The 24802-nt window shown below is 44.9% G+C and overlaps 1 long non-coding RNA gene across 1 annotated transcript in view; it reads right to left on the reverse strand.

Annotated features, from left to right (window-relative positions):
- The window catches only part of LOC138672685 (uncharacterized), a 758018-nt gene that overhangs the window by 88352 nt on the left and 644864 nt on the right, over nucleotides 1-24802 (reverse strand). The window lies entirely within an intron of this gene.

The following is a 24802-nucleotide window of genomic DNA, read 5'->3' on the forward strand; positions in this document are numbered from 1 at the left end:
TGTGCTCAGAAATGAGCTGTTGTTTTATCAGTTCACCAGAGGCCTTCTACACCAAATCAAGAAGAAGAATGCTTTGTGAGATTTAGGATAAGACATATTGGCCTTTTCTCAACTCTCAGATATTCCTTCCACAGACATTTTTAAGAAGGATTACATGTACTTGGAATTTTAACTAAGTAACGGAGGATTCTGCTGAAGAATTTGGAAATAAAAACAAAGAGATACTGTGACCTATAAAACAACCGACACAGACAAGTGTGATATCCCAGTTTTGACAGATCTATAAAGCGAAAGGTGCAAATCCACTATTAATGACCAGGGCTGGCATTAGGAGGTGACTGGGCAATTGCCTAGGGCCCCCTCCAGGGGTTCCTAGTCAGCTGGCATGCCGCGAATAGCGGCAGACCATGCTGCTGCCATGGGGCTAGTGATTCGAGGAGACCTCCTAGCCTGGCATTACACATTCAACTGTATCGACATCTAGGGTGTTGATACAGTTGAAATAATGATGGAGGAGGAAAGCTGTGCCAGGCAGTGGAACTGCTGCAGAGACCAGAGCAGCGGGGAATGGGTAGAGGTAAGTATGTATTTATTTTTCGTAATTAATGAGTACATTGTGGTGGCCTTAATACTGTATGGAAGACTATGGGGTGTGCATTATACTATATGTACTATATTGAGGACTATGGGGACTGCATTATACTCTATGGAGGATTATGGGAAGTGCATTATACTGTATGGAGGACTATGGAGTGTGCATCGTACTTGTATGGAAGACAATGGGGTGTGCATTATTGTGTATGGGGGACTATTTTGTACATTATATTATATGGATTATTATGGGGGTATATTATACTAAATGATGGACTGTGAGTAGTGCATTATACACTATGGATGACTATGAGGAGTGCATTATACTATATGGAGAAATATGAGAGGAGCAGTATACTATATGGAGGACTATAGTGTGCATTATATTATATGGAGGACTATGCGGTGCATTATACTATGTGGAGGACTATGGGTCACATTATACTATGTGGAGGATTGTGGGGTGCATTATAATATATGGAGATCTATGGGGAGCATTGTACTAAATGGAGGACTATCAGGGGTACATTATACTATATGGAAGGAAATGTGGGGCCCATTATACTATATGGAAGGCAATGTGGGGACCATTATAATATTTGGAGGACTATGTGGGGCCCATTATACTATATGGAGCGCTATGTGGGGACTATTATGGTATTTGGAGGACTATTTGGAGGCCATTAAATATTTGGAGGGCTATGTGGGGCCACTATAATATTTGGAAGGCTATGTGAGCTCCCTTATAATATTTGGAAGGCTATGTGGGAACATTTTATACTTTATTGAGAGCTATGTGGGGGCCACTATACTGTACATGAACAACTGTACAGTGTGAGCGATTGTGTGGGGTCCATCATACTTTGTGGAAGGCTGTATGGGGGCCATGGGATGTGGACGGTAAACAGAGTAAAGTAGTGAAAATGTTATACTTAGAAGACCACATCTCAGTCCAAAACATATGCATTTACTTGTGTTTTAGAGTATACTGTGATAAAAGAGAGAGAATTCCCCCCAACAGATTTATTGAAATAGATGCGGAATCATGTAAAGGGCTGTCAGTTTTATAAAATGGATTGTCAATTGTAAATTAAATGTGTTCTCTCACCAGATCATTTTCAAAATTTAGCCATCAAGAATATCAATAGATTTCCCCAGGTCCCACTCTCGAGAAATCTAGCAACCAGCTAATTTTTCCAGGGCAACTATAGCCAGCCAGACAGGTAGGACATGTTGTATTTAAATGGTGGTCTTTCAAATGAATGGCCGAGCTGTAAGTACAAGAACCATTCAAGTCGGCCAGAACAGGAATACTGGGGTGCAGGCTCCAGGCCCCATTTCCTAATCAAAATTGTTTGGGCTAATACTGTGTTGCAGTCAGGACTCAGGAGGTCACATTTACTAATCAAAATCATTTGGGCTAATATTGAGGTGCATGCACCAAGCCACACCACAACCTTGAAAGGTTCGCTGATCTCTAATGATAAATATAAAAACTAGGGTTGAGCGAAACGGGTCGAACATTTTCAAAAGTCGCCGACTTTTGGCTAAGTCGGGGTTTCATGAAACCCGATCCGACCCCTGTGCGGGGTCGGCCATGCGGTACGCGACTTTCGCGCCAAAGTCGCGTTTCAATGACGCGAAAAGCGCCATTTCTCAGCCAATGAAGGTAAACGCAGAGTGTGGGCAGCGTGATGACATAGGTCCTGGTCCCCACCATCTTAGAGAAGGGCATTGCAGTGATTGGCTTGCTGTCTGCGACGTCACAGGGGCTATAAAGAGGCGTTCCCGCCGACCGCCATCTTACTGCTGCTGATCTGAGCTTAGGGAGAGGTTGCTGCCGCTTTGTCAGAAGCAGGGATAGCGTTAGGCAGGGTCCATTAACCACAAAACCGCTTGTGCTGCAGCGATTTGCACTGTCCAACACCACCCTCGGTGTGCAGGGACAGTGGAATTTTTTTTTTTTTTTTTTTTCCCCTCAGCGCTGTAGCTCATTGGGCTGCCCTAGAAGGCTCCCTGATAGCTGCATTGCTGTGTGTACGCCGCTGTGCAAACCAACTGCTTTTTTCAAAGCACAAATCCTCTTGTTCCTTCCTTTCTGCACAGCTATCTTTTTTGTTTGTCCACACTTTTTATTTCATTTGTGCATCAGTCCACTCCTTATTGCTGCCTGCCATACCTGGCTGAGATTACTGCAGGCAGGGAGATAGTAGCTGCCTGCCATACCTGGCTGAGATTACTGCAGGCAGGGAGATAGTAATTGTAGGACATTCCCTGTTTTTTTTTTTTTTTTTTTTTTGGTGGGAGATTAAGATTGGCAATTTGGCATTTCTGCTAGAGTGCCATCCCTGTGTGTGCCATCTCTCTCACATAGTGGGCCATAGAAAGCCTTTTCATTTTTCTGTATTTTTTTTTGTGGGGTGTATAAATTCTCCCTGATAAAAATACAGTGGGAGATTAATATTGGCCTTTGGGCTTGTGTGCCAGTCCTGAGTGTGCCATCTCTCTCACAAATAGTGGGCCATAGAAAGCCTATTTTATTTTTTTTTGGGTTTTATAAATTCTCCCTGAAAAAAAGGGAGATTAATATTGGCCTCTGGGCTTCTGTGCCAGTCCTGAGCGTGCCATCTGTGCCAGTCCTGAGCGTCCCATCTCTCTCACAAATAGTGGGCCATAGAAAGCCTATTTAATTTTTTTTTTGGTTTTATAAATTTTCCCTGAAAAAAGGGAGATTAATATTGGCCTCTGGGCTTGTGTGCCAGTTGTGAGCGTGCCATCTGTGCCAGTCCTGAGCGTGCCATCTCTCTCACAAATAGTGGGCCATAGAAAGCCTATTTAATTTTTTTTTTGGTTTTATAAATTTTCCCTGAAAAAAGGGAGATTAATATTGGCCTCTGGGCTTGTGTGCCAGTTGTGAGCGTGCCATCTGTGCCAGTCCTGAGCGTGCCATCTCTCTCACAAATAGTGGGCCATAGAAAGCCTATTTAAATATTTTTTTGGTTTTATAAATTCTCCCAGAAAAAAAGGGAGATTAATATTGGCCTCTGGGCTTCTGTGCCAGTTGTGAGCGTGCCATCTGTGCCAGTCCTGAGCGTGCCATCTCTCTCACAAATAGTGGGCCATAGAAAGCCTATTTAAATATTTTTTTGGTTTTATAAATTCTCCCAGAAAAAAAGGGAGATTAATATTGGCCTCTGGGCTTCTGTGCCAGTCCTGAGCGTGCCATCTGTGCCAGTCCTGAGCGTCCCATCTCTCTCACAAATAGTGGGCCATAGAAAGCCTATTTTATTTTTTTTTTGGGTTTCAGAAATTCTCCCTGGAAAAAAAAAGGGAGATTAATATTGCCCTTTGGGCTTGTGTGCCAGTACTAAGCGTTCCATCTCTCTCTCTCTCTCAGTCAGTGGGCCATAGAACGCATATTTTTGGTTTTATTTGTTTTCTAAATTCTCCCTGAAAAAATCATTTTATTTTATTTGGTTTCTAAATTCTTCCTGATAAAATCATATTTTTTTTATTATTTTTATTTCTAAAGTCTCCCTGAAAAAAAAAAAAAAAAAAAACAACCAAAAAAACAGTGGGAGATTAATATTGGCCTTTCTGCTTGTGTGCCAGTCTTGACTCCTGGGTGTGCCATCTCTCTCTCTCTCTCTCTCTCTCTCTCTCTCTCTCTCTCTCTCTCCAATTGTGGTCCATAGAAAGCCTATATTTTTTTTCCTTGATTTGGGTTCTAAAATCTACCAGAGAAAATAACTACATCAATCATTGGTAGAAAAATATTGGCCTCTGGGTTTGTGTGCCACTCCTGACTCCTGTGTGCGTCATCTCTCAGTCAGTGGGCCATAGAACGCCTATTTTTGGTTTTATTTGTTTTCTAAATTCTCCCTGAAAAAATTATTTTATTTTATTTGGTTTCTAAATTCTTCCTGATAAAATCATATTTTTTTTATTATTTTTTTTTCTAAAGTCTCCCTGAAAAAAAAAAAAAAAAACAGTGGGAGATTAATATTGGCCTTTCTGCTTGTGTGCCAGTCTTGACTCCTGGGTGCGTCATCTCTCAGTCAGTGGGCCATAGAACGCCTATTTTTGGTTTTATTTGTTTTATAAATTCTCCCTGAAAAAATCATTTTATTTTATTTGGTTTCTAAATTCTTCCTGATAAAATCATATTTTTTTTATTATTTTTTTTTCTAAAGTCTCCCTGAAAAAAAAAAAAAAAAAACAACCAAAAAAAACAGTGGGAGATTAATATTGGCCTTTCTGCTTGTGTGCCAGTCTTGACTCCTGGGTGCGTCATCTCTCAGTCAGTGGGCCATAGAACGCCTATTTTTGGTTTTATTTGTTTTCTAAATTCTCCCTGAAAAAATCATTTTATTTTATTTGGTTTCTAAATTCTTCCTGATAAAATCATATTTTTTTTATTATTTTTTTTTCTAAAGTCTCCCTGAAAAAAAAAAAAAAAAAAACAACCAAAAAAAACAGTGGGAGATTAATATTGGCCTTTCTGCTTGTGTGCCAGTCTTGACTCCTGGGTGCGTCATCTCTCAGTCAGTGGGCCATAGAACGCCTATTTTTGGTTTTATTTGTTTTATAAATTCTCCCTGAAAAAATCATTTTATTTTATTTGGTTTCTAAATTCTTCCTGATAAAATCATATTTTTTTTATTATTTTTTTTTCTAAAGTCTCCCTGAAAAAAAAAAAAAAAAAACAACCAAAAAAAACAGTGGGAGATTAATATTGGCCTTTCTGCTTGTGTGCCAGTCTTGACTCCTGGGTGCGTCATCTCTCAGTCAGTGGGCCATAGAACGCCTATTTTTGGTTTTATTTGTTTTCTAAATTCTCCCTGAAAAAATCATTTTATTTTATTTGGTTTCTAAATTCTTCCTGATAAAATCATATTTTTTTTATTATTTTTTTTTCTAAAGTCTCCCTGAAAAAAAAAAAAAAAAAAACAACCAAAAAAAACAGTGGGAGATTAATATTGGCCTTTCTGCTTGTGTGCCAGTCTTGACTCCTGGGTGCGTCATCTCTCAGTCAGTGGGCCATAGAACGCCTATTTTTGGTTTTATTTGTTTTCTAAATTCTCCCTGAAAAAATCATTTTATTTTATTTGGTTTCTAAATTCTTCCTGATAAAATCATATTTTTTTTATTATTTTTTTTTCTAAAGTCTCCCTGAAAAAAAAAAAAAAAAAAACAACCAAAAAAAACAGTGGGAGATTAATATTGGCCTTTCTGCTTGTGTGCCAGTCTTGACTCCTGGGTGTGCCATCTCTCTCTCTCTCTCTCTCCAATTGTGGTCCATAGAAAGCCTACATTTTTTTTCCTTGATTTGGGTTCCAAAATCTACCAGAGAAAATAACTCCATCAATCATTGGTAGAAAAATATTGGCCTCTGGGCTTGTGTGCCACTCCTGATTCCTGTGTGCGTCATCTCTCACTCAGTGGCCCATAGAAAGCATATAGTTTGTTACATTTGTTTTCTAAATTCTCCCTGCAAAAATCTATTTTTTTTTTTTTGGGGGGTTTCTAAAGTGTTCCTGAAAAAAATAAAAATAAAAAAAAAATAATAGTGTGACATTAATATTAACATTTGTGCTTCAGTGACAGTCCTGCGTGTGGGGCATCTCTCTAATTTGCAGCCACCAAAAAAAGAGTGTGTAACATTGGGCCTGATTTTCGCTGTGGTCTCACCAACCTGTAAAGGGGTAGCTAAATCATACAGAAGTTATAGCTCACCGTGTAAGTTGTGTGACTGCAACAAATAACGTTAGTTTGGTTACGTTTTTAAAACAATGAGGAAGTCTAGTGGAAGAGGTCGTGGCCGGGGGCGTTCATTGTCAGCTGGTAATGAGGGTAGTGGTAGTGGTGGAGCATCAGGTGGTCGTGGGGGAAAAAATATTGCACCTAAGTCTGGAGCTGTGGAGCCAGGTTCGTCGTCCGGCTACACAAGGCCTCGAACGCTCCCTTTTCTGGGATTAGGAAAACCGCTTTTAAAGCCGGAGCAGCAAGAGCAAGTTTTGGCTTATCTTGCTGACTCAGCCTCTAGCTCTTTTGCCTCATCTCGTGAAACTGGTAAAAGTAAAAGCAGCGCGTCGTTAGTGGATGTTCACGGTCAGGGACAAGTCACTTCCTTGTCCTCTTCAGCAAAAACAACAACAGAGAAGAATGCAGCAGGCGACACAACGGGTTACTCCATGGAGCTCTTTACACATACCGTCCCTGGCTTAGAAAGTGAAGCAGTTAACAGTCCATGCCCATTACAAATTGAATCTGACATGGAGTGCACTGACGCACAGCCACAGCCAGACTACTATGCTGGTCCTTTGACTCAGACCACAACATTGCCCTCGCAGGGTGCTGATCAAGAATCAGACCCTGATGAGACTATGTTGCCCCATCACGAACGCTATACCACCGAACGACACGGTGACACAGACGAAGTTGCGCAGGAGGTACAAGAAGAGTTATTAGATGACCCAGTTCTTGACCCCGATTGGCAGCCATTGGGGGAACAGGGTGCAGGCGGCAGCAGTTCTGAAGCAGAGGAGGAGGAGGGGCCGCAGCAGGCATCAACATCGCCACAGGTTCCATCTGCCGGGCCCGTATCTTGCCCAAAACGCGTGGCAAAGCCAAAACCTGGTGGAGGACAGCGTGGCCATCCGGTTAAAGCTCAGTCTGCAATGCCTGAAAAGGTATCCGATGCTAGAAAGAGTGCAGTCTGGCATTTTTTTAAACAACATCCAATTGATCAGCGCAAAGTCATCTGTCAAAAATGTTCTACTTCCTTAAGCAGAGGTCAGAATCTGAAAAGTCTCAATACTAGTTGCATGCATAGACATTTAACCACCATGCATTTGAAAGCTTGGACTAACTACCAAACGTCCCTTAAGGTTGTTGCACCCTCGGCCAATGAAGCTAGTCATCAACGCAACATCCCTTCCGGCAGTGTAGGACCACCATTTAGCGCACCACCTGCTGTATCTGTGCAGGTATCTTTGCCAGGCCAAAGCAGTCAGGGTCAGGGAATCACCAGTTTCGTAGTAGGAAACACTGCATCTAGGGCACCGGCGGCAACAATACCATCTCCCACCGTCTCTCAGTCTGCCATGTCCACCGGCACCCCCGCTAGTTCCACGATCTCCAGCTCTCCAGTCCAGCTCACCCTACATGAGACTATGGTTAGAAAAAGGAAATACTTAGCCTCGCATCCGCGTACACAGGGTTTGAACGCCCACATAGCTAGACTAATCTCGTTAGAGATGATGCCCTACCGGTTAGTTGAAAGCGAAGCTTTCAAAGACCTGATGGACTACGCTGTACCACGCTACGAGCTACCCAGTCGACACTTTTTTTCCAGAAAAGCCATCCCAGCCCTCCACCAGCATGTTAAAGAGCGCATCGTCCATGCACTCAGGCAATCTGTGAGCACAAAGGTGCACCTGACAACAGATGCATGGACCAGTAGGCATGGCCAGGGACGTTACGTGTCCATCACGGCACACTGGGTAAATGTGGTGGATTCAGGGTCCACAGGGGACAGCAAGTTTGGGACAGTTCTGCCTAGCCCACGGTCTAGTAAACAGTTGTCTGTAGCCGTTCGCACCCCCTCCTCCTCCTCCTCCTCGTCCTCCTGCAGAAGCAAGAGCTCGTCCACAGACCGCAGTCGCACAAACACTCCATCCGCACCTGCCACTGTTGCACACCAGGTCTCCCATTATGGGGCAGCTACTGGCATACGTCAGCAGGCTGTATTGGCTATGAAGTGTTTGGGCGACAATAGACACACCGCGGAAGTTCTGTCCGAGTTCTTGCAGCAAGAAACGCAGTCGTGGCTGGGCACTGTAGATCTTGAGGCAGGCAAGGTAGTGAGTGATAACGGAAGGAATTTCATGGCTGCCATCTCCCTTTCCCAACTGAAACACATTCCTTGCCTGGCTCACACCTTAAACCTGGTGGTGCAGTGCTTCCTGAAAAGTTATCCGGGGTTATCCGACCTGCTCCTCAAAGTGCGTGGACTTTGCGCACATATCCGCCGTTCGCCTGTACACTCCAGCCGTATGCAGACCTATCAGCGTTCTTTGAACCTTCCCCAGCATCGCCTAATCATAGACGTTGCAACAAGGTGGAACTCAACACTGCACATGCTTCAGAGACTGTGCGAACAGAGGCGGGCTGTTATGTTTTTGTGGGAGGATACACATACACGGGCAGGCAGTAGGATGGCAGACATGGAGTTGTCAGGTGTGCAGTGGTCGAAGATTCAAGACATGTGTCAAGTCCTTCAGTGTTTTGAGGAATGCACACGGCTGGTTAGTGCAGACAACGCCATAATAAGCATGAGCATCCCCCTAATGCGTCTGCTGATGCAAAGTTTGACGCACATAAAGGATCAGGCGTCTGCACCAGAGGAAGAGGAAAGCCTTGATGACAGTCAGCGATTGTCTGGTCAGGGCAGTGTACATGACGAGGTACCGGGCGAAGAGGAGGTGGAGGATGAGGAGGATGATGGGGATGAGTATATTTTTAATGAGGAAGCTTTCCCGGGGGCACGGGAAATTGGTGGCGTGGCAAGGCCGGGTTCTGGTTTTTTGAGGGACACAAGTGACGTAGATTTGCCTGCAACTGCCCCTCAACCAAGCACAACCGCAGATTTGACAACGGGAACTTTGGCCCACATGGCGGATTATGCCTTGCGTATCCTCAAAAGGGACACACGCATTACAAAAATGATGAACGATGACGATTACTGGTTGGCCTGCCTCCTTGATCCTCGCTATAAAGGCAAATTGCAAAATATTATGCCACATGAGAACTTGGAACTAATATTAGCAACAAAACAATCAACTCTTGTTGACCGTTTGCTTCTGGCATTCCCTGCACACAGCGCCCGTGATCGTTCTCACACGAGCTCCAGGGGCCAGCAGACCAGAGGTGTTAGAGGGGCAGAAATCAGAAGTGGCGTTGGACAGAGGGGTTTTCTGACCAGGTTGTGGAGTGATTTTTCTATGACCGCAGACAGGACAGGTACTGCAGCATCAATTCAAAGTGACAGGAGACAACATTTGTCCAGTATGGTTACAAACTATTTTTCATCCCTTATCGACGTTCTCCCTCAACCGTCATTCCCATTTGATTACTGGGCATCCAAATTAGACACCTGGCCAGAATTGGCAGAATATGCATTGCAGGAGCTTGCTTGCCCGGCAGCTAGTGTCCTATCAGAAAGAGTATTCAGTGCTGCAGGTTCAATACTAACAGAAAAAAGGACTCGTCTGGCTACCCAAAATGTAGATGATCTAACCTTCATTAAAATGAACCACAACTGGATTTCAAAATCTTTTGCCCCACCCTGCCCGGCTGACACCTAGCTTTCCTATGAAAAGGTCTTGCCTGTGGACTATTCTGAATGACTTTTCCAATCTCGTAATTTTCTTCACCTGATTGTCCAGCATACGACATGTTTCCACCTCACGAAATGGCCAAACTCCCCACACGGGGCCGTGCTATCGCCACTTTGCGCTTGGACCCTTGAGAGTGCTGTTTGTCTGAAGAGGTGGGTGTGGCCGCTTTTGGTCGACGGCACTGCCACTGGGTCCCTCATAGTACAATAAAGTGTCTCTGGCGGTGGTGGTGCGCACCCAACGTCAGACACACCGTTGTAATATGAGGGGCCCTGTGCCTGTACCGCCGGCCACAAGACAGTTCCCCCCCCCAGCTCAAACAGTGCTCTACCACTAGCAAAATTATCTCTCACAGCTTCACCAATGTGTAGTCTAGCCGCTGACATCCTTCAATGCCTGGCACTGACAATACCATTGTTTTGACATTTTTGTTATGTTAGGCCTTCGAAGCCTGTCTGCGGTCCCTTCTTTCTACAACTACTACACTGACCAGGCCACTGCTGGCCGTGTTACCCTGGAACCAATTTAAAAGTGCCTACAGTCAGCCCAATTTTGTTATGTTAGGCCTTCGAAGACTGTCTGCCGTCACTCCTTCCACTAGACTTCCACTGACCATACACTGCTGCCCATGTACCCCTGGAACCAATTTAAAGTGCCTACAGCCAGCCCAATTTTGTTATGTTAGGCCTTCGAAGCCTGTCTGCGGTCACTCCTTCCACTAGACTTCCACTGACCAGACCACTGCTGCCCGTGTACCCCTGGAACCAATTTAAAAGTGCCTACAGCCATGTGTTATTATTTTAGGCCTTCGATGCCTGTCTGCGGTCACTCCTTCCACTAGGCCTCCACTGACCACACCACTGCTGCCCGTGTACCCCTGGAACCAATTTAAAATTGCCTACAGCCAGCCCAATTTTTTTATTTTAGGCCTTCGATGCCTGTCTGCGGTCCATTCTTTCAACTACTACTACACTGACCAGGTCACTGCTGCCCGTGTACCCCTGGAACCAATTTAAAATTGCCTACAGCCATGTGTTATTATTTTAGGCCTTCGATGCCTGTCTGCGGTCACTCCTTCCACTAGGCCTCCACTGACCACACCACTGCTGTCCGTGTACCCCTGGAACCAATTTAAAATTGCCTACAGCCATGTGTTATTATTTTAGGCCTTCGATGCCTGTCTGCGGTCACTCCTTCCACTAGACTTCCACTGACCAGACCACTGCTGCCCGTGTACCCCTGGAACCAATTTAAAAGTGCCTACAGCCAGCCCAAGTTTGTTATGTTAGGCCTTCGATGCCTGTCTGCGGTCCATTCTTTCAACTACTACTACACTGACCAGGTCACTGCTGCCCGTGTACCCCTGGAACCAATTTAAAATTGCCTACAGCCAGCCCAATTTTTTTATTTTAGGCCTTCGATGCCTGTCTGCGGTCCATTCTTTCAACTACTACTACACTGACCAGGTCACTGCTGCCCGTGTACCCCTGGAACCAATTTAAAATTGCCTACAGCCATGTGTTATTATTTTAGGCCTTCGATGCCTGTCTGCGGTCACTCCTTCCACTAGGCCTCCACTGACCACACCACTGCTGCCCGTGTACCCCTGGAACCAATTTAAAATTGCCTACAGCCAGCCCAATTTTTTTATTTTAGGCCTTCGATGCCTGTCTGCGGTCCATTCTTTCAACTACTACTACACTGACCAGGTCACTGCTGCCCGTGTACCCCTGGAACCAATTTAAAATTGCCTACAGCCAGCCCAATTTTTTTATTTTAGGCCTTCGATGCCTGTCTGCGGTCCATTCTTTCAACTACTACTACACTGACCAGGTCACTGCTGCCCGTGTACCCCTGGAACCAATTTAAAATTGCCTACAGCCATGTGTTATTATTTTAGGCCTTCGATGCCTGTCTGCGGTCACTCCTTCCACTAGGCCTCCACTGACCACACCACTGCTGTCCGTGTACCCCTGGAACCAATTTAAAATTGCCTACAGCCATGTGTTATTATTTTAGGCCTTCGATGCCTGTCTGCGGTCACTCCTTCCACTAGGCCTCCACTGACCACACCACTGCTGTCCGTGTACCCCTGGAACCAATTTAAAATTGCCTACAGCCATGTGTTATTATTTTAGGCCTTCGATGCCTGTCTGCGGTCACTCCTTCCACTAGGCCTCCACTGACCACACCACTGCTGTCCGTGTACCCCTGGAACCAATTTAAAATTGCCTACAGCCATGTGTTATTATTTTAGGCCTTCGATGCCTGTCTGCGGTCACTCCTTCCACTAGACTTCCACTGACCAGACCACTGCTGCCCGTGTACCCCTGGAACCAATTTAAAAGTGCCTACAGCCAGCCCAAGTTTGTTATGTTAGGCCTTCGATGCCTGTCTGCGGTCACTCCTTCCACTAGGCCTCCACTGACCACACCACTGCTGCCCGTGTACCCCTGGAACCAATTTAAAATTGCCTACAGCCAGCCCAATTTTTTTATTTTAGGCCTTCGATGCCTGTCTGCGGTCCATTCTTTCAACTACTACTACACTGACCAGGTCACTGCTGCCCGTGTACCCCTGGAACCAATTTAAAATTGCCTACAGCCAGCCCAATTTTTTTATTTTAGGCCTTCGATGCCTGTCTGCGGTCCATTCTTTCAACTACTACTACACTGACCAGGTCACTGCTGCCCGTGTACCCCTGGAACCAATTTAAAATTGCCTACAGCCATGTGTTATTATTTTAGGCCTTCGATGCCTGTCTGCGGTCACTCCTTCCACTAGGCCTCCACTGACCACACCACTGCTGTCCGTGTACCCCTGGAACCAATTTAAAATTGCCTACAGCCATGTGTTATTATTTTAGGCCTTCGATGCCTGTCTGCGGTCACTCCTTCCACTAGGCCTCCACTGACCACACCACTGCTGTCCGTGTACCCCTGGAACCAATTTAAAATTGCCTACAGCCATGTGTTATTATTTTAGGCCTTCGATGCCTGTCTGCGGTCCATTCTTTCAACTACTACTACACTGACCAGGGCACTGCTGGCCGTGTACCCCTGGAACCAACATCAGAAAATATAAAAATAAGTATTTTGCTTATAAAAAAGAAAATACTGGTGAGATATCAAATGCAGACATTTTAACATTAAAAACAAACACACAACTCTAATCTGGTACAGTACTAAAAATGGCCACCAGCTACAATTACTTTCTCCTGCAAGTAGTTAACTGAAAGTTTTTTTAAATTGAAAACACACATATGGCATCCACCGAGTGTTGTCCTGTCGCGTCTTCTTTATATTATTGCCGAGAAGATGCAAAATAATGAAAATAATAAAATCATTAATTACCAAAATAATAGAGAAAGTCAACACCACATTGCAAATAAACATTCATTCCAAATAAAGAAGCAGGGCGCGTCCGAGGGTGAGTATATACCTAATAAGAATATAATCACCCTCGGACGCGCAATGCTTATTTCCAACAGCCTTCCTTCCTAAGAATCAGCCCTTCCGTCGTGTAGAGAGACGTTGTGTTACACTCCAAGGTGTTCCCCAGGTTGCCTTTCCTGAGCTTCGATCTTCCGGCTCTCGTTTAGTAGTTCTTGGAAACTACTCTGCATTAGGCCTTCAAATTGGGTATGGGGTGTAGAGAGATGGTGTGTTCCACTCCAAGGTGTTCCCCAGGTTGCCTTTCCTGAGCTTCGATCTTCCGGCTCTCGTTTAGTAGTTGTTGGAAACTACGCTGCATTAGGCCTTCAAATTGGGTATGGGGTGTAGCGAGAGGGTGTGTTACACTCCAAGGTGTTCCCCAGGTTGCCTTTCCTGAGCTTCGATCTTCCGGCTCTCGTTTAGTAGTTCTTGGAAACTACACTGCATTAGGCCTTCAAATTGGGTATGGGGTGTAGAGAGAGGGTGTGTTACACTCCAAGGTGTTCCCCAGGTTGCCTTTCCTGAGCTTCGATCTTCCGGCTCTCGTTTAGTAGTTGTTGGAAACTACGCTGCATTAGGCCTTCAAATTGGGTATGGGGTGTAGCGAGAGGGTGTGTTACACTCCAAGGTGTTCCCCAGGTTGCCTTTCCTGAGCTTCGATCTTCCGGCTCTCGTTTAGTAGTTCTTGGAAACTACACTGCATTAGGCCTTCAAATTGGGTATGGGGTGTAGAGAGAGGGTGTGTTACACTCTAAGGTGTTCCCCAGGTTTCCTTGCCATTGCTTCGGTCTTCCGACTCTCGTTTAGTAGTTGTAGAAAAGTACACTGCATTAGGCCATACAAAATGGGTATGGGGTGGAGAGAGATGGTGTGTTACACTCCAAGGTGTTCCCCAGGTTGCCTTTCCTGAGCTTCTATCTTCAGGCTCTCATTAAATTGTGGTTAAATGGAACAACTGCATTTGGCGTACTAGTTGGTTTGGGGCCTACTATCGGTGTCTGCCACTCCTTGCTGTTCTCCTCCACTGAACAAAGCTGTGCCGCCTGTTTACTACGGTTGCCAATTTTGAACTGCATTTCGACTACTTACTGATTTGGCCCTACTCTCTGTGTCAGCCTCTCATTCCAGTTGTCCTCCACTGCAATGCCCCCTGGTTATTCCTGTGTTACCAATTTTGAACTGCATTTAGCCCACTTTCTTCTTTGGGCCTATATCTGTGTTTCCACTTCATCGTGCCCATTGCCCAGCCAGTGATAGATGAGTCTGCTGGTACATTGACCCATAACGCAACATTCCCCGTGCACGCTACACAACAACATTGTGACCCTGCTGAAAGTCAGGTTGCTCTTCCCGCATACCATACCACCTTACACGGGGACAAAGAGGAAGGTGCAGATGAAAGTGCAGGTTCCTTCATCAGGTGGGGGGAGGAATACTAGTTGGCGACGTCACTGGCACAGGGCCTCTCATAGTACGCAAAAGTGTTGCTGCCGGTGGGAGGCGCCCCCGCCGTGCAAACACACCGCTGTACTTTGAGGGGCCCTGTGCCAGTGCCAATGCCAACGAGTGGGCCCCCCCTGCTTGCTCAGGTTCACAGCACTTGCAAAGTTGAAATACTTACCTCTCCCTGCTCCACTGCCGTGACGTGGTCCAGATTTCCTGGGCCCACTAATTACTTGAACCAGCCCTACCCCCCACAACTTTAGCCAAATGACCCCCAATTTCAAATGCCTTCCAATTATTATAAGGTAAATTACGCTTGACAAGCTTCATTAAGAAGAATGGATGGTTTTGACATTAAAATGGCCACTCTAGGTGTTTTCCTGGCCCCCACTCACTGCCGACTATGCTGCCCCATTGACTTGCATTGGGTTTCGTGTTTCGGTCGATCCCGACTTTACGTCATAATCGGCCGATTTCACTCGACCCGACTTTGGACATAGTCGGGTTTCGCAAAACCCGGCTCGACTCTAAAAAGGTCAAGGTCGCTCAACTCTAATAAAAACATAGAGAAGACATTCACATTACAGAGACCCAATGTAGTCATGATTGCATAGGAAATGGCAAATACAGCAATTGAGAAATGTAAACGAAGGAGGAAAATTACAAAACAATGTGCTTAGTCAATTTTCATAAATCTGACTGTAGATGTATCATATATAAAATTGACCACACTTCTTTTCACTTCCTAAAATGAATATTAATATAAAGTTACCAAAATGTCATCATTCTTATGACTATGGCCTAGACCCCAGCTTGGAATAGTCTTTCTTAAGGTGACCACACTCAGATTCCCAGTAGTCTCGGAATTACTTGGTAATAGTGTAAAAATGTATCAACATGCAAATGCATGTTTTGCTGTGAAATATTGCGCATTTCAGAGAAAACATACTTTGAAAAGCAAGTCGGGGACTATGTGTCTCAGCTGATGAGTCTGAGGAAGGTCCTTCTCCCTGCACAGATCTATTTAATTGACATGTCTTTTCCTATGTATACTTACAGGTAGAGACCGTTGGCCATTGAGAGGAGACAGCTGGACATGGACTTGTTTTGGAATAGTCGGCCGAGAAACACAGTTCCATGATGGCTTTTCAAAGTAAGTTTTCTCTGAAACAACAGCATTTCAGATTAAACATACAAGTCTGCAATCTTGCAGCCTATGTCCAGATTTCCAACACCTAATGAGTGGTGTGCACTATGCCCGAAATCTTATTCTAGTCAGAGACTGTGGTGAGATTTCTGATGTACAGAGACGCACAGCTTATCATGAATTAGACAAGCTGTGGCGTCACACCCCCACTATGCCCTCGCATTGCCTCAGCTATGTCCACTTTGGTGAAGCTAGGAGAAGCTGGCATGTAAACGCCAAAAGTTGCAAAATTTAGGAGTATGTTGTGAATTCTGTGGTCAAGCTCCCTCCTGTGGTCATGAGTGGTACTGCGGCTGGTTCTGTCCATGAGCTTCCTTTGGTGGATGTGAGTGGGGCTGCGGCTTCTGAGTTTCCTTCCTCAGGTGACGAGGTTAAGCCGTTAGGTGCTGCTCTATTTAACTCCACCTAGTTCTTTGTTCCTGGCCTCCAGTCAATGTTCCAGTATTGGTCTTGTTCTCTCCTGGATCGTTCTTGTGGCCTGTCTGCCCTGCATAAGCTAAGTTCTGCTTGTGTTACTTTTGTTTGCTATTTTTTCTGTCCAGCTTGCTATATTGGTTTGTTTTGCTTGCTGGAAGCTCTGGGACGCAGAGGAAGCACCTCCGTACCGTTAGTCGGTGCGGAGGGTCTTTTTGCGCCCTCTGCGTGGTTGTTTGTAGGTTTTTGTGCTGACCGCAAAGCTATCTTTCCTATCCTCGGTCTATTCAGTAAGTCGGGCCTCACTTTGCTAAAATCTATTTCATCTCTGTGTTTGTATTTTCATCTTTACTCACAGTCATTATATGTGGGGGGCTGCCTTTTCCTTTGGGGAATTTCTCTGAGGCAAGGTAGGCTTATTTTTCTATCTTCAGGGTCAGCTAGTTTCTCAGGCTGTGCCCGAGGCGCCTAGGTCTGGTCAGGAGCGCTCCACGGCTACCTCTAGTGTGGTGTTATAGGATTAGGGATTGCGGTCAGCAGAGTTCCCACGTCTCAGAGCTTGTCCTATGTGATTAGCAACTATCAGGTCATTTTCTGTGCTCGTATTCACCAGGTCCATTGTGGTTCTGAATCACCAGTTCATAACAGTACTGGAGGCACAAAGTACTAATGCTTCTCAATAGAGGGAAAAGAGAAGTTCTGAGACCATTTTTTTCTTTGCACTGTGTTTTGTCTTTCTTTTCCCCTTTACATCAGGGTGGTTCAGAACACAGGTGTAGACATGGACATTCAGGGTCTGTCCTCTTTGATGGATAATCTCGCTATAAGTGTACAGAACATTCAAGATTTGGTGGTTCAGAATCCTATGTTAGAACCTAAAATTCCTATTCCTGAGTTATTTTCTGGAGATAGAGCTAAGTTTCTGAATTTCAAAAATAATTGTAAACTATTTCTGGCTTTGAAACCCCGCTCCTCTGGTGACCCAGTTCAACAAGTAAAGATCATTATTTCTTTATTACGTGGCGAACCTCAAGTCTGGGCATTTTCCCTTGCGCCAGGAGATCCTGCATTATGTGATATTGATGCGTTTTTTCTGGCGCTCGGGTTGCTTTATGATGAACCTAATTCAGTGGATCAGGCAGAGAAAATCTTGCTGGCTCTGTGTCAGGGTCAGGATGAGGTAGAGATATATTGTCAGAAGTTTAGGAAGTGGTCTGTGCTCACTCAATGGAATGAATGTGCTCTGGCAGCAATTTTCAGAAGGGGTCTCTCTGAAGCCCTTAAGGATGTCTTGGTGGGATTTCCTATGCCTGCTGGTCTGAATGAGTCTATGTCTTTGGCCATTCAGATCGATCGACGCTTACGTGAGCGTAAAGCTGTGCACCATTTGGCGGTATTATCTGAGCATAAACCTGAGCCTATGCAATGTAATAGGACTTTGACCAGAGCTGAACGGTTAGAACACAGACGTCGGAATGGGCTATGTTTTTACTGTGGTGATTCCACTCATGCTATCTCCGACTGCCCTAAGCGCACTAAGCGGTTCGCTAGGTCTGCCACCATTGGTACGGTACAGTCTAAATTTCTTTTGTCCGTTACTTTGATCCGCTCTTTGTCATCCTATTCTGTCATGGCATTTGTGGATTCAGGCGCTGCCCTGAATTTGATGGACTTGGAGTTTGCTAAGCGCTGTGGGTTTTTCTTGGAGCCCTTGCAGCATCCTATTCCATTGAGAGGAATTGATGCTACGCCTTTGGCCAAGAATAAGCCTCAGTATTGGACCCAACTGACCATGTGCATGGCTCCTGCGCATCAGGAGGATATTCGCTTTTTGGTGTTGCAGAATCTGCATGATGTGGTCGTGTTGGGGTTGCCATGGCTACAAGTCCATAACCCAGTATTGAATTGGAAATCTATGTCTGTGTCCAGCTGGGGTTGTCAGGGGGTACATGGTGATGTTCCATTTCTGTCTATTTCATCATCCACCCCTTCTGAGGTCCCAGAGTTCTTGTCAGATTACCGGGATGTATTTGATGAGCCCAAGTCCAATGCCCTACCTCCGCATAGGGATTGTGATTGTGCTATCGATTTGATTCCTGGTAGTAAGTTTCCTAAAGGTTGACTGTTTAATTTGTCTGTACCTGAGCACGCCGCTATGCGGAGTTACGTAAAGGAATCCTTGGAGAAGGGTCATATTTGCCCGTCGTCGTCACCATTGGGAGCAGGGTTCTTTTTTGTGGCCAAGAAGGATGGTTCGTTGAGACCTTGTATTGATTACCGCCTTCTAAATAAAATCACAGTCAAATTTCAGTACCCCTTGCCGCTGCTGTCTGATTTGTTTGCTCGGATTAAGGGGGCTAGTTGGTTCACCAAGATAGATCTTCGTGGTGCGTATTAAACAGGGCGATGAATGGAAAACAGCATTTAATACGCCCGAGGGCCATTTTGAGTACCTGGTTATGCCATTCGGGCTTTCCAATGCTCCATCAGTGTTTCAGTCCTTTATGCATGACATCTTCCGAGAGTACCTGGATAAATTCCTGATTGTATACTTGGATGATATTTTGGTCTTCTCGGATGATTGGGAGTCGCACGTGAAGCAGGTTAGAATGGTGTTCCAGGTCCTGCGTGCGAATTCTTTGTTTGTGAAGGGGTCAAAGTGTCTCTTTGGTGTTCAGAAGGTTTCATTTTTGGGTTTCATTTTTTCCCCTTCTACTATCGAGATGGACCCTGTTAAGGTTCGGGTCATTTATGATTGGACTCAGCCGACATCTCTGAAGAGTCTGCAAAAGTTCCTGGGCTTTGCTAATTTTTATCGTCGCTTCATCAATAATTTTTCTAGTATTGCTAAACCGTTGACTGATTTAACCAAGAAGGGTGCTGATGTGGTCAATTGGTCTTCTGCTGCTGTGGAAGCTTTTCAGGAGTTGAAGCGTCGTTTTTCTTCTGCCCCTGTGTTGTGCCAGCCAGATGTTTCACTCCCGTTCCAGGTCGAGGTGGATGCTTCTGAAATTGGAGCAGGGCCTGTTTTGTCGCAAAGAAGTTCTGATGGCTCGGTGATGAAACCATGTGCCTTCTTTTCCAGGAAGTTTTCACCTGCTGAGCGTAATTATGATGTTGGCAATCGAGAGTTGCTGGCCATGAAGTGGGCATTCGAGGAGTGGCGTCATTGGCTTGAAGGAGCTAAGCATCGCGTGGTGGTCTTGACTGATCACAAGAACTTGACTTATCTCGAGTCTGCCAAACGGTTGAATCCTAGACAGGCTCGTTGGTTGCTGTTTTTCTCCCGTTTTGACTTTGTGGTTTCGTACCTTCCGGGCTCTAAAAATGTGAAGGCGGATGCCCTGTCTAGGAGTTTTGTGCCCGACTCTCCGGGTTTGCCTGAGCCGGCGGGTATTCTCAAAGAGGGGGTAATTTTGTCTGCCATCTCCCCTGATTTGCGGCGGGTGCTGCAAAAATTTCAGGCTAATAGACCTGACCGTTGCCCAACAGAGAAACTGTTTGTCCCTGATAAATGGACGAGTAGAGTTATCTCTGAGGTTCATTGTTCGGTGTTGGCTGGTCATCCTGGAATCTTTGGTACCAGAGATTTGGTGGCTAGATCCTTTTGGTGGCCGTCTCTGTCGCGGGATGTGCGTTCGTTTGTGCAGTCCTGTGGGATTTGTGCTCGGGCTAAGCCCTGCTGTTCTCGTGCCAGTGGGTTGCTTTTGCCCTTGCCGGTCCCGAAGAGGCCCTGGACACATATCTCTTTGGATTTTATTTCGGATCTCCCTATCTCTCAAAAGATGTCGGTCATTTGGGTGGTTTGTGATCACTTCTCTAAGATGGTCCATTTGGTACCCTTGTCTAAGTTGCCCTCCTCCTCTGATTTGGTGCCATTGTTTTTCCAGCATGTGGTTCGTTTACATGGCATTCCGGAGAACATCGTTTCTGACAGAGGTTCCCAGTTTGTTTCGAGGTTTTGGCGAGCCTTTTGTGCTAGGATGGGCATTGATTTGTCTTTTTCCTCGGCTTTCCATCCTCAGACAAATGGCCAAACTGAACGAACCAATCAGACCTTGGAAACATATCTGAGATGTTTTGTTTCTGCTGATCAGGATGATTGGGTGTCCTTTTTGCCTTTGGCTGAGTTCGCCCTTAATAATCGGGCCAGCTCGGCTACTTTGGTTTCGCCGTTTTTCTGCAATTCTGGTTTCCATCCTCGTTTCTCTTCAGGGCAGGTTGAGTCTTCGGACTGTCCTGGTGTGGATACTGTGGTGGATAGGTTGCAGCAGATTTGGACTCATGTAGTGGACAATTTGACATTGTCCCAGGAGAAGGCTCAACGTTTCGCTAACCGCAGGCGCTGTGTGGGTCCCTGACTTCGTGTTGGGGATTTGGTTTGGTTGTCGTCTCGTTATATTCCTATGAAAGTTTCCTCTCATAAGTTTAAGCCTCGTTTCATTGGTCCGTATAGGATTTCTGAGGTTCTTAATCCTGTGTCTTTTCGTTTGACCCTTCCAGCTTCTTTTTCCATCCATAATGTATTCCATAGGTCATTGTTGCGGAGATACGTGGCACCTGTGGTTCCATCCGTTGATCCTCCTGCCCCGGTCTTGGTTGAGGGGGAGTTGGAGTATATAGTGGAGAAAATTTTGGATTCTCGTATTTCGAGACGGAAACTCCAGTACCTGGTTAAGTGGAAGGGTTATGGTCAGGAAGATAATTCCTGGGTCTTTGCCTATGATGTTCATGCTGCCGATCTGGTTCGTGCCTTTCATTTGGCTCATCCTGGTCGGCCTGGGGGCTCTGGTGAGGGTTCGGTGACCCCTCCTCAAGGGGGGGTACTGTTGTGAATTCTGTGGTCAAGCTCCCTTCTGTGGTCATTAGTGGTACTGCGGCTGGTTCTGTCCATGAGCTTCCTTTGGTGGATGTGAGTGGGGCTGTTTCCTTCCTCAGGTGACGAGGTTAAGTCGTTAGGTGCTGCTCTATTTAACTCCACCTAGTTCTTTGTTCCTGGCCTCCAGTCAATGTTCCAGTATTGGTCTTGCTCTCTCCTGGATCGTTCTTGTGGCCTGTCTGCCCTGCATAAGCTAAGTTCTGCTTGTGTTACTTTTGTTTGCTATTTTTTCTGTCCAGCTTGCTATATTGGTTTGTTTTGCTTGCTGGAAGCTCTGGGACGCAGAGGAAGCACCTCCGTACCGTCAGTCGGTGCGGAGGGTCTTTTTGCGCCCTCTGCGTGGTTGTTTGTAGGTTTTTGTGCTGACCGCAAAGCTATCTTTCCTATCCTCGGTCTATTCAGTAAGTCGGGCCTCACTTTGCTAAAATCTATTTCATCTCTGTGTTTGTATTTTCGTCTTTACTCACAGTCATTATATGTGGGGGGCTGCCTTTTCCTTTGGGGAATTTCTCTGAGGCAAGGTAGGCTTATTTTTCTATCTTCAGGGCTAGCTAGTTTCTCAGGCTGTGCCCGAGGCGCCTAGGTCTGGTCAGGAGCGCTCCACGGCTACCACTAGTGTGGTGTGATAGGATTAGGGATTGCGGTCAGCAGAGTTCCCACGTCTCAGAGCTTGTCCTATGTGATTAGCAACTATCAGGTCATTTTCTGTGCTCGTATTCACCAGGTCCATTGTGGTTCTGAATCACCAGTTCATAACAGGAGTAACTCCGAGTTGTGCCTAAAGTTTGTGATTTTGATTAATCAGGCCCATAGTCTATAATTTACATGTTCCATTACTACAATGTTACCCTCTTTATTAGAAAGCTTGGGGCTAATTCCTGTATTTTTTTTAAAGTTTTTTTTCTCTGAAATTATTTACAGGATCGTAGGTTGATGGTCTTATTCTCCATAATTCCTCGCTCACTACTTTTCTAAAGATGATGATTCTGGAGAGATCTCCAGTAGGGGACATTCATCTATAGTTTTAGTTTAATTCTGTAAAGGGACCCTGTGCTGGTTCACTTTAGCTTTCACGTAGTAGTGCGTCAACAGTCCTAACATCTCGTTAGTCCTCCTCATGAATCTCCAAGACCCCACATTGGACCACATCATGATTTTTGTAAAATTTCTGCTATCTTAACCTTCGATCCTGTCTTTAACCTAATTCAAACATTCAAATATATTTGTGGATGCAGAACACAAACTTTTCATAAGATATTAATCTTGAGATCAGATAGTGAGGTGGAGGTTAAAGTAATAATTACGTTTTCAACCATTACTTTTCTTCTTGTAGAATGGATTTCATGATGTTTTTGCCCCTCCCAATCAATATGAAGTTGTCCTTTTTTACAAAAAAAAGTAGACTAGAATGAGGAAGGCAAGAGGAGGGAAACAGGTTTGGCAGAAGGCCCTTGTTTTCTCATTGGCACCATCTTCTCTTAGGCTTATCCCACACCAGGTTTGTCTTTATTCCACTCCTTTTGTTTTGTAGTTTTCTCCTTTTTCCTCTGGGTCTAGATATACCGCTCATGAAATCCCTTTTAAGAGGTTTACTATATAACACTTGCTCAGAAACCTTATGGAGAGCATACATGCAGTAGTGCTGAGCAGTGTAGTCATGAATTCAGCTCTAAGGAGAGACAACACTTATTAGAACGCAATAGCAATATCTTTAGGTCTCTAACCTCTGTCTCATTCTACTCCTCCCCTCTTCATAGATCTTAATAGGCAGTTGTACATGTGTTTCCCTGTGAACTTTCAGTCCAGCTTATCTTGAGGACAGGACAGATATTAGGCTAGTTTCACACTAGCGTTCGGCAGGGCTGCGGAGTGCTGCGGCCTTCCTCTGTGAAGCCCCATCCACTGCCGTGCCTCTTTATTCAGCTCCACCTACGACTGCATGCGTCCTGCATACCCTATCTTTAACATTGGGCATGCAGGCCATGCAGAAGTATGCAGATGCCTCCGCATGCGTAATTTTCATGCTGCTCCGACCACAACAAATTGCAACATGTTGTGTTCGGCGGAGGTCGGCGCAGCGTGAAAATGACGCATGCGGAGGCATCCGCATTCCTGTGTATCCAATGTTAAAGATAGGGTACGCAAGACGCAAGCAGCCATAGGAAGTGCTGAATAAAGAGGCACGGCAGTGGGTAGGGCTTCACGGAGGAAGTCCGCAGCCCTCCGCAGCCCTGCCGAACGCTAGTGTGAAACTAGCCTAATATCTGTCCTGTCCTCAAGATAAGCTGGACTGAAAGTTCACAGGGAAACACATGTACAACTGCCTATTAAGATCTATGAAGAGGGGAGGAGTAGAATAGTGTGAACTAGCCTTAGCAGGTTTGCAGCATGAATGATGAGTTAGAAGATATATCACAAAATGGTATTATATTTGCTTTTACTGTTAAACTACGCATGTTTTGTTTAAACAAAAATGACAACATATCCATTGGACCCTGTCTAAACCACTTTAATCCTTCATTTTTTTGAGGGGGGAGGCAGTAGCGACCTCACTTCAACAAACATTCTTAAAGATCCATTCTCAAATAATGTAATGCCATTTGAAAGAGACCAGCAAATGGTGTCTCCCGTCAGAAGCGTAGAACAACGACATACTTATTCTGTATAATAAAGGATCCATTGTGCTTAGTGTTATTCCTTTTTCTATTTAAACACATATAAAACCACTACTTGTTTTTTTGTCTTGCGTTGTGTCCATTGTACGGAAGTGATTACATTGAAATAAAATGAATCATTGCTCGGCGCTCATGACAAGTGGTTAGAACGTCCTCTAACATTTCATATTAGAATGGATAATTTTATTACAGTCATGTAATATCCAAAGTGACTGCCTCTAGCACAGTGTGACATGGTAGCCGGCACCCGTAGAGTTTAATAATGCAGTGGGAATATATATGTAAATACATTTATAAAATGCGGGTTCGTAGACTACACATAATAATAAAGTAAAATAGTAGTTCAGATGCATATTACTGTCTAGTGAAGAAAAACAGTATAATACTGCATAAAATAAATGGAAAGTGGAGAAAGGGGTGGATTGTGCGACCCTAGAAGATAAATGCATCAAAATCATTGCTTATTCAAGGAGTTATATCTGAAAGGCAGATATTGAGTGAGCAGCATATTGAAGTCATTCGATCTACCCAGTTTCCAGTGTTCCCTTTCCAGGCTGGAATTTCAGCAATGTAAAGAGCTCCTTCGCTCACATACATATGCTCAAGTCTATATACAAGTCTATATAGTAGCCCATAGGGGACATTTTATGGTAATAAGTGCTGATGTAAGGATATTCAGCTTATTTACTTTACTGTACTTGAGCTTTGAAGTGACTTCCGCTAAAAAAAAAGAAAAACTGAAAAGTTGTCAAGTCTCC

Source organism: Ranitomeya imitator, chromosome 3 (assembly GCF_032444005.1).
Source record: "Ranitomeya imitator isolate aRanImi1 chromosome 3, aRanImi1.pri, whole genome shotgun sequence".
Taxonomy (NCBI): domain Eukaryota; kingdom Metazoa; phylum Chordata; class Amphibia; order Anura; family Dendrobatidae; genus Ranitomeya; species Ranitomeya imitator.